The sequence below is a fragment of the Apium graveolens genome, unplaced genomic scaffold (assembly GCF_009905375.1).
Source record: "Apium graveolens cultivar Ventura unplaced genomic scaffold, ASM990537v1 ctg1624, whole genome shotgun sequence".
Classification (NCBI taxonomy): Eukaryota; Viridiplantae; Streptophyta; class Magnoliopsida; order Apiales; family Apiaceae; genus Apium; species Apium graveolens.
The window spans coordinates 77,784-88,114 of record NW_027417333.1 but is presented as its reverse complement, the minus strand read 5'-3'; the positions used below and the strand labels follow the sequence as shown (position 1 = coordinate 88,114).

Here is a 10,331-nt window from a genome sequence, read left to right as displayed (position 1 = left end):
TTCGCAACCTTTCCAGACCTTAAAGTTATTGCCTTTACCTGCTTCATAGCTTCCCTCTTTCCTGGAACTTCAGTGTCAATAGTTAGTGTACCAGGCTGACGATTTAGCAAGGCATTGGTAATTTGCCCAATTTGATTTTCCAAGGTCTTGATAGAAACGGCTTGACTCTTGCACATAAGCTTCAACTCCTCTAATTCAGATATTTCATTGGCTTGTTGTAGCTGGAGTTGTTGTCTTGGTGCATATTGCAGTTGCTGAAAATCAGGGCGGTTGTATTGCTTAGCTGGATACTGCTGATAGGGTTGTTGAACCACATTATGAGTGTTGTTCCATCTGAAATTAAGATGATTGCGGTTGTTGGGTTGATAGGTGGCTGGCACTGGTTGCTGCGATCGCTGGAAGTTGCTCACAAACTGAGCTGATTCACTAGAAATTGCGCATTGATCAGTCTCGTGGGCACCAGCACAAAGCTCACAGATACTAGCAATTTGATTAACTCCATAATTAGCCAAAATGTCCACCTTCATCGTCAAAGCCTTAAGTTGGGCAGCGATAGCAGTTGCTGCGTACAACTCCAGATTCCTGTGACTTTTCCCTGAGTCAGTCTCTGGGAAGGATTCTGGTACTCATTAGCAGCCATCAGTTCAAATAAGTTCATAAGCTTCATCGTAGCTTTTAGCCAACAAGGCTCCTCCTGATGCTACATGAAGCATGGGTCTAGAAGTAGCACCCAATCCATTGTAGAAACAGTTGCTAATCATCCAATCAGGAATGTCATGGTGTGGGCACTTCCTTAGCATCTCCTTATATCGATCCCAAGCCTCACACGGAGATTCTCCAGTTTGTTGAGCAAACTGAGTAAGAGCATTCCTGATTGCAGCAGTCTTCACCATACGGAAGAATTTAGTGAGAAACTTTTGTGCAAGATCCTCCCAAGTGATGATAGACCCTGCTTGTAGAGAGTGTAACCAGCACTTAGCTTTTTCCCTTAGAGAGAATGGGAAGAGGCGTAGCTTGATAGCATCTTCAGTCACATCATTGAACTTGAAGGTATCGCAGATCTCGAAGAAATCCCTGATGTGCATGTTGGGGTCTTCAGTAGGAGAACAACCAAACTGAACTGAGTTCTGTATCATCTGAATCGTGCTTGACTTGATCTCAAAAGTGTTAGCCCTAATGGCTGGTCTGATGATGTTTGACTGAATGTCATTAATCTTAGGCTGACAAATATGGGATTCTAACTTCATTAAATACTTCATTCAATAGCCTTATTGTTCTAAAACTTAGCATGCAATGGTGATGACACTAATCAGACAACACGAAACTGATAAACTCCAACTTTCGTTGCACGAGTACCATACTACCAGACATCTACAAAAGAGATAGAAGCTGAATAGACACCAATTATATTGAGACCCTATATGTCTATAGAATTTGACAACATAACGGTTTAAGCACAAGTTATCTATCTTGTTTACACAGGACAAGTAAGATTGGTAAAATTACCTACTAATCATGCATAACAATACATGAACCTATGCTAGCATGGCAAATTCTAAATCCTTAAATTCACCGTCGCTTCATTAAGAATTAACACACTATCTTATAAGTTCGTGACGCTCATAAGACGAATACGCACAACCAATACTAGGATATCAATCAATCACCATATACTAAGGTATCAAAACAATTTAACTAAAGAAATCCATAAATAAATCCGCTAGAACCCCATGATAACGATTAGCCCATAATTGGCTCATCATCAACGTGGGTTCCGATGAAAACATGATATAACAAACGTAGTCTTTATAATGAATAATTAAAACCATGTACAAAACAAGAGTAAGTTTCACAAGTAAGAAAACTGGCATCCAACTACAACTCAAAACAAAGATTCACAAGTAAAAACAAGATCTTCTTCTCCTTCGTTGAATTGTGCTAAAACGGTCTTCTTACGGCTCTCCTTGCGCTCTGGTACATCTCTCACATAAAAATGTTCTTATTTGAATATATATATATATAACAGCCCTTTGCAATCTGGAAGTCTTCCCACTTAGAATCGAATTAGAATCAGGATTCATATTTTCTGCACCGGTGCGGCCGCGCGATATCACAGCGCGGACGCGCTGCCTTTCTGGAATCCTGGCGCGGTCGCGCGCTATCACAGCGCGGGCACGCCGTCCTTCTGCGAAAAACTCAGATTTCATCTTTTTCCTTTCTGCTTCGAGCCGGCTTTCCACAAGCTTTTATTCCAACACCACCTTGACACCAAATTAGCACTAAAACAATGCTAATTCACCTGATTCACAGATTAATGCCTGAAATGTAAAAATACTAGAAAACACGTTAAAACACTTAACAACTTGAGTACAAATGCATTAATTCAAAGCTCATTAGAGTATAATAAAGTGTTATAAATGTCACTCAACACTCTGATTTGGAGAGTCATTAAGAGATTTTCAAGATTTCATTCTTACCCATTTTTTTAAAAAAATTAAAAAAATAATGATCTAAGTACATATTAAATAATGGTCTAAAATATAAGAGATATAAAAAATAATGGTCTAAAACATAAGAGAGAGATATTTCTCGGATTCGGAGAGCTATTAAGAGACTTTCAATATTTCATTCTTACCCATTTTAAAAAAAAATAAAAAAATAATAGTCTAAGTGTAAACTTTATTAAAAAATTAAAAGGTTTAATATTTAAAAATACAATTCATCCTTTCCTTTAATCATATATGATATAAAATCTTACATTTTATAAAAATATTTATATCATATTTTACAAATTGTGACTTGGTTTCTTATAGAATAATTCAAAATTTTCTTATATACATCAATATGCCTTTTAATAATTATGTTGTTTACGGAAAAATAATAACAAAATTAAGAATTTAATAATTAAAAAATAACCCTCAAATATGATGCGAAGGTTAAATGATTTCAATTATGAAAACCTGAATCAATCTTAGCTAGTTTATATATCAGAGAGTATGACACACATCCCCGGGTCATCTTTTGGTATTTGACATCTTAATTTTATTATTATTAAATAGTATAATCGTAAAAAGTTTAAACTTTTATTAAATAAATTAAAAGGTTTAATATTTGAAAACACAATTCATCTTTTCCTTTTATCATATAAAATGATATAAAATCTTATATTTGCTTACAAAATTTTATATCATATTTTTCAAATTATGACTTGGTTCCTTTTTGAATATTCGGAATTTTTTTTATATATACATCAATATGCCTTTTATGATTATGTTATTTATGAAAAAAATAATACCAAAATTAAGAATTGAATAATTAAAAAGTAACCTTCAACACTGTCTATGTATAACATTTATATATATTAATCAAAAAATTTTAAATATTATTTAATAATTAAAATACTAAGATTATACCTTTATATTATCACGAATAGAACCAATGCCTTACTTTCAAATAAAGAAAATATGTATTCTTAATCTGCCATTTATGATAATGTGTGTCACACATGCAAGTTTTTTAAAAAAATCTGTAAAATGATTCACGATGGTACCGGGTATCTCCATCCAATACTCGATTTATTACAAAGTTTGTATGTACTATATGCTTTAGTAACATGAGCTATTTGCTTTAGTAACATTAGCTGGAATACTGGATCACATAGTTGTAATGGAGGGAAAAATATGAATATGTGTAATTAAATTTTAAATAAACTGAGATGGCAAATCAATACTAAAAGTGGTTTCTCTCAAATTTATACTTTGGTTTCTCCTCAATTTGACATAATTTAATTATTTCAAAAGTGCTACCTTATATGGCCTCCCAACGTTGTGACGCATTTATTTATTTTATTTTATTGTTCACTAATTAAAATAAATCTGAATTAAGAATTAAGATTGAAATATGATAGAAAATTAAAAGATATATATGTTGTACATTTTGATTTATTACATTTATTATTTGAAATTTTTTGCATAGTTCTTAATTTTTACAAAGAAATCTATGAATTCGTATCAGGGGTCAAAAACCAAAAAATCTTAATTCAGGGATGGAGGTGTGGATAGATGTTACTGTTTTCAAATTAACTGATGTCCATACTTTGTGAGGATTGGGATTTGAAGTATTTTATAATAGAAAATTTTAATAATTTATACAATCTTATAATTAAAAATTAACTTTAAAAAATTGTAACATAATCATTATTTTTTATCAAGTATAATCATTAAAATCGTACAATAAATTTTCAAAAAGTCTTCCTCGACCTCCCCAATTTGAGGGTTATTGTTGTTTATTTGACCCACAATGTGTGTCACCATTCCGATAATAGCTCCGAACATGAGATGGATTTAGGAATTTTTTGTGTACCCCCTACACAACCATTTTTTTTCGGGATTCTCCACATGTACCATTCCCAATCATTTTTTGGTCTTTTGTGTACACATTTAAAAAAAATTATATTTGTAAAATCCTAAAATATAAGAATATATTACATTATGGTTGACGCGTAAATTATAAAACATTAGTAAACTATTATAATTATAAAATTCAATATTTCACTAACAAAATATATCTAAAATCCAAATTAGTAATTAATAGTTTGTCAAAGTTGTGATTTAAAGAATTTTTTGAACCGGATAAAGCTTTGATTTATATATTTTAATGAAAAAAACTTCTAAAAAATGAAATATGATCATATTTTTTGCTAAATATAATTTGATATCATTTTTATTAAACAATATTAGAGAGCTTAAATTATTGTGCCTTTTATTTATTTTGTTCCAAATGTTTCTAAAACGAAAAAGGGATGAGGAGAGAAAAAGAGTTCCTCATTTGAGGACATTCACATTTATCAAATCTATATATTTCCAAAACCTAAATAGGAAAGTGTTTAATTCTAAAATATTAAAAATTATTGAATTAAGGTTCAATTTTAATATACTCAAGGGCACTAAACCTTAAATCTGTGCATTCTATTAATTTTTTCTAAATATTTCTAAAAAGCAAACACTAAAATATTAAAAACTGTTGACCTTGACCTTATAAAGAGTGCAAAGGCAAACCCGTTATCCGACCAACACTCTCTCAATATAGAGGAGATTCAAGGAATTTTTAGTTGTATAATTTTCTATATATTTTGTGTGTCCACTAATTAAAATAAATCTGAATTCAAAATTAAGATTGAAATATGATAGAAAATTAAAAGATATATATGTTAAACATTTTGATTTATTATATTTATTGTTTGAAATTTTTTGCATCGTTCTTAATTTTTACATAAGAAATCTATGAATTCATATTAATGGGTCAAGGAACCAAAAAATTTTAATTCAGAGAGGGAGCCGTGGATACAATTTACTGTTTTCAAATTAACTTGATGTCCATACTTTTTGAGGATTATGATTTGAAGCATTTTTGTAATAGAAAATTTTTATAATTTATACAATCCTATAATTGAAAAATAATAAAAAATTGTAACATGATCATTATTTTTATCAAGTCTAATCATTAAAATCGTACATAATTTGATATATTTCATATTTGCATTTTCAAAAGTGTTCTTCGACGTGCCTCCGACAACATCTCTTATTTATTCTATATTTGAAGCGAATTTCAAAATAGGGGATGTAAAGTGTAATTTATGAAAAAAGGGTGCAAAATACAATTATATTAAATTATGGCTCACGCGTAAATTATAAAACATTAATAAACTTTTATAATTATAAAAATTCAATATTTTACTAACTAAATTTATCTAAAATCCAAATTAGTAATTAATAGTTTGTTAGAATTGTTATTTGAAGAATTTTTTGAATAGGACAATTCAAATGATTTATATATTTTAATGAAAAAAACTTTTAAAAATGAAATATGATCATATTTTTCGCTAAATATAATTTAATATCATTTTTATTAAACAATGTTATCACAGAGTCTAAACTATTGTGCCTTTTATTTATTTTGTTCCAAATATTTCTAAAACAAAAATGGGATGATAGAGGAAAAAAGGTTCCTCATTTGTGGACATCCATATTTATCAAAACTAAGGGCATATTTCTTTCAATTGTCTTCTAGAAAATATTTCTAAAAAAAGAGGAAAAACTAAAAATATGTTCAAATGCAAAATTTTCAAAACAAAAAAAGTGGAGATATAGAAAACACAATATTTTCTAAATTATAACTACATAAGTGAAAAACACGGTTGCTAGTTAAACACCTAACCCAATTTTATCCCTACTAGATACAAACATTTTTATTTTTTTTATTTTTAACTTTATATGATCAATTAACAATTTTGTTAGTTTACTTAAAAAGTTAACAAAAAAATAGCGAATAAACAACCAATATACTACTAACTTAACTTATGGACCTTATAAATTTTCAACACTATAATATCATATTTTTAAATTAAAAAGTATAGGACATATTTGTAATAAAAAATTCAAAATAGTTTAATTTAACAATTATTTTGTTAATTTGATTAATATTAATATTTATATTATAAGAGAAAGCTTAATAATATAATAACTAATAATTTATATGTTATAAAAATAAAATGAGACTCGTGACTAAAACTTAGTTATGAGTTACTTCCTAGTAGATTCTTCAAATTTTTTGTATATAATTTTTAATTGAAATATTTAATTAAAGCTACAAAATTGTATATATTTAGAGACATATAATTAGAAAGTTTAATTATTCAATCTATGTTAGAAGACTGTTTTTATACTTTATTTATAATCTTTATTTATATTTATGTATACAATTAAATTGAGAAATGTTAAAATTATTTTACTAGTTGCCTTTGACTCAAACTATCTTGTCATTTATTTAATGTTTTTAAGGAAATAGAAAACTGATCATATATTATTTTAGCATTTTTAACATATTTTCTAAGTTTTCAACTGTTTTCTTAGAAATGAAAATTTCAAATTTTTTTAGAAAAACAGAAAATAAAAAAGTGGAAAAAATTTTCTAGAAGTAAACACCCCCTAAATATTTCCAAAACCCAAAAATATTAAAAATTATTGAATCAAGATTCACTTTTAATATGCTCAAGAGGTTTGGAAACTAAACCTTAAATATGTGCATTCTATTAATTTTTTAAAAAATATTTCTAAAAAGCAACCGAAGATTATTGAACTGAAAATATTAAAAACCTTTGATCTTAACGTCGCTTAAATTATAAAATATTTTTTTAAAATAAATTAGTAATTCTAAATTCAATTTTTTTTAATAGTAAATGGTTTCTGTTATTTCTTGTGTTTCTCCACACACACCCAGATTTTAGCTTTCTCGAAACCTAAACCAGCTCAGATAACTTTTTCCATCTTTTATGTACACACACCCACTAAAATATATAAATATTAAATAAAAATGTATATTTCTTAAATTTGGTCATTCTTAAAACTAAGTATTTCTAAAACTCAAATAGGGAACCGTTGGAGCCTAAAATATTAAAAATTATTAGGCTAAATGGTTTTCGTATTAAGCCCTAAATTGCAGTGAATTTTAATAAAAAAAATTAATTATTTCCAAAATTCAAACCAGGAAATGTTGTACGGTAAAATATAATAAACTTTTGAATTAGGGTCCACGCTTATATTATAAAATATTAATTAGAAATCAAAATCTAAAATCTTAAATATTTTTAAAACACCAATAAAAATTATTGAACCCAATTTAGAATTAACGCTTAAATTAAGATATCAAAATGTAACATGAATTTCCAAAGATAATGTCAAGTTATGTTTTTTAAATAAAAAAAAATCAAAAGATTAAAACACTATGACATTGCCCATCTTTTTTTCAAAATAGTTTTAGGATTTACAAAGTGATGTGGCCATTTAGAATGCTATTTTAAATAATTCATATTTAGTTCTATATTTTTCTAGTTAATATTTTAGACTAAAATTGTTTTAAGTAAAATAAATATAATTATCGGGTTAAAATAAAATAATAAATATTACTGATCCAACAAAAAAATGTACAATATAATTAGAATAAACAAAATAATATAAATTAGTCCATATAAGATGAAAAAAATATTATACAATTGCTCCACACAAAATTAAAATCAAAATATAATGCGACCAATAAGAATGAAATTAAAAATAATTAGTTGGATTTCATCGTAGTGGTGGGCCTCGCTCTAAAATAAAATAATGTAAACCCTGATACTGGATCAATCAAATTAATATCATAATTTGTATCTTGTTGATATGAACAAAAAATTAACTTCTAACTAAATATTATTATTATTATTATTATTATTATTATTGAAACACCCATAAAACTCTTATAGTTTATCGATTAAGACCTCTCCGTGCCCTAAAAAAGTATCAACCTCATTAAAATAATAATTTATTAAGGTTTCAACATAATGGAGATATTATATTTTTTCTCTCAAAAAACTACAAAATCGCTATAATATAATTATCATGGAGTCATATCATTTAAAAAAAGTAAATAGAAAGATATTTTACTGAATAATTTTAAGAATTCAATTCAAAATATTTTTTTAAAATTATATAATATTAAAAAAGATTTGTGCATCCTGCACGAATTTTAAGCTAGTATATTATAATAGACGAAATTTTAGAATTTTGGTTGGTTGGTCTGTCAATTCTATTTCTAACAGATATTAAAGTCACCCTACTATATTAATTTAAATTTTTATTTATATCAAAATTTATATTATTCAAATTGATATTAAAGTCAACTACTTTTTATCAAATTTAATTTTAATTCATATTCACCAATTTAATCGAACTATAAATAAGAAATTATAAATATCTATATCAATTCTTTCAAACAATAATGTGTTACTCATATAATGATCTCGAACTAAAAATAATAATATATCCTTTGAATCTGTTATCAATAAAGTTATATTATTAATTCAGGTTAAAAGAAAATTTAAATTAAACTAAATATTATTAGCAAGGTTTGGTTGGTATAATATGCATCCGTCTACTAAAAATATTATACTATTAAAATAGGTTAAAACAAAACAATATATATTATTCATCAACGTTAAAAAAATATTATGCAATTGATTCAATAAAAACTACTTGATTAATTGAATTTAAAATTATTATTTTATATTTTATTCAATTTTATAAATAAACATCACTTTATTCATCTTCTCATCATACGCTAGCAACTCACAAACATACTAAAATTTAAAAGAACATTGTTCATGCTGATCTCAAATTTTTTCATGTGCATGTCATAAATTTGTTTAGACAACCATGTCTTGTTAAAACCTACTCCTTTACATATTGAGTATTTAAGTATTTAATATTTTGCAGATTAATTACAGTTCAGGCATGCCTATTCTCTTGAGACAGCGTGGAAGATCATGCAAAGTAGCAAGTGATTAACCCCACCATTTGACAAACATTTAACAGGTTTGATAAGTAGCACCTTACGGCCCCAAAAGTACAAAATAGTTAATTAGCGCAAAAACACTATTACATCTAGCAGAAGTCTCATAAGTTGCATAGATATTAGTTTAACTGCTACTTGTATATATTCACTAGCGTGTAGTCTTCGGCATTGGCAAAGTGAGCAGCCACCATTCTCAATATAGTGCCTCTATCATTCCTGATTGCCAGGAGCTGCTTGCGAAGTTGAGGCTTTCACCCTCAGTATTCCTTCAGAGTATGAGTTTCTTGTTTGGCCCATCTCCTTATTTTTAACATAACCTTGTTCTCCAGGTGATACTTTGCTTATGATAATATTTGATTAATCAGACAGTAAGTAAACTGAACAACAATAACATTTATGCATCCATTACCAAGCTACTAAGATATTAAATCCTAATGTCTTCATTGTAGAGCAAATCTCATCTCGGCACGAGATAAAGACGAATCATATTTATGGCAGCAAAGTTCGAATATGCTTCAACAGCAGCAAGAATAGTTGTTGCAGAACAAACAAATCCATCAAATCTAAGGCAGCAAGATCAGTGCTCTCACCAAATCTGGTACACCTTTGCAATCCGTCAACTAACCTTTTCTTATGTCGTGTCCTTCAACTCCATTAGTCCCTTTACATACGCCAGGAGAATTGGAAAAAATTTCTTGGATTGTTAATTCTGAAACTAAAAATTTATTATAAAATGCTATGAATTTATACGTTGTAAAGGAAATACTAAAATGCTCCGAATATTAAAAAATAAGAAGCAAACAATATTTATTTTTTGCAAAAGTAGCAACTTAAATTTCAATACAGAGTGCACAACTCTAGCATTTATATGTGATAACAACAAAAGAGCTCAAGTCATATTTAAGGAAGTCGGTTGACAGTAAAAGTGGTAAGAAGACGCAAGT

The 10,331-nt window shown here is 27.8% G+C and overlaps 1 non-coding gene across 1 annotated transcript; it reads left to right on the top strand.

Moving 5' to 3' along the window:
- The first annotated feature begins 771 nt into the window (after window positions 1-771).
- On the top strand, window positions 772-878 carry LOC141700002 (small nucleolar RNA R71). Its single transcript, XR_012566201.1, has one exon. It is a non-coding gene; the product is annotated as a small nucleolar RNA R71 (small nucleolar RNA).
- Window positions 879-10,331: the final 9,453 nt, after the last annotated feature.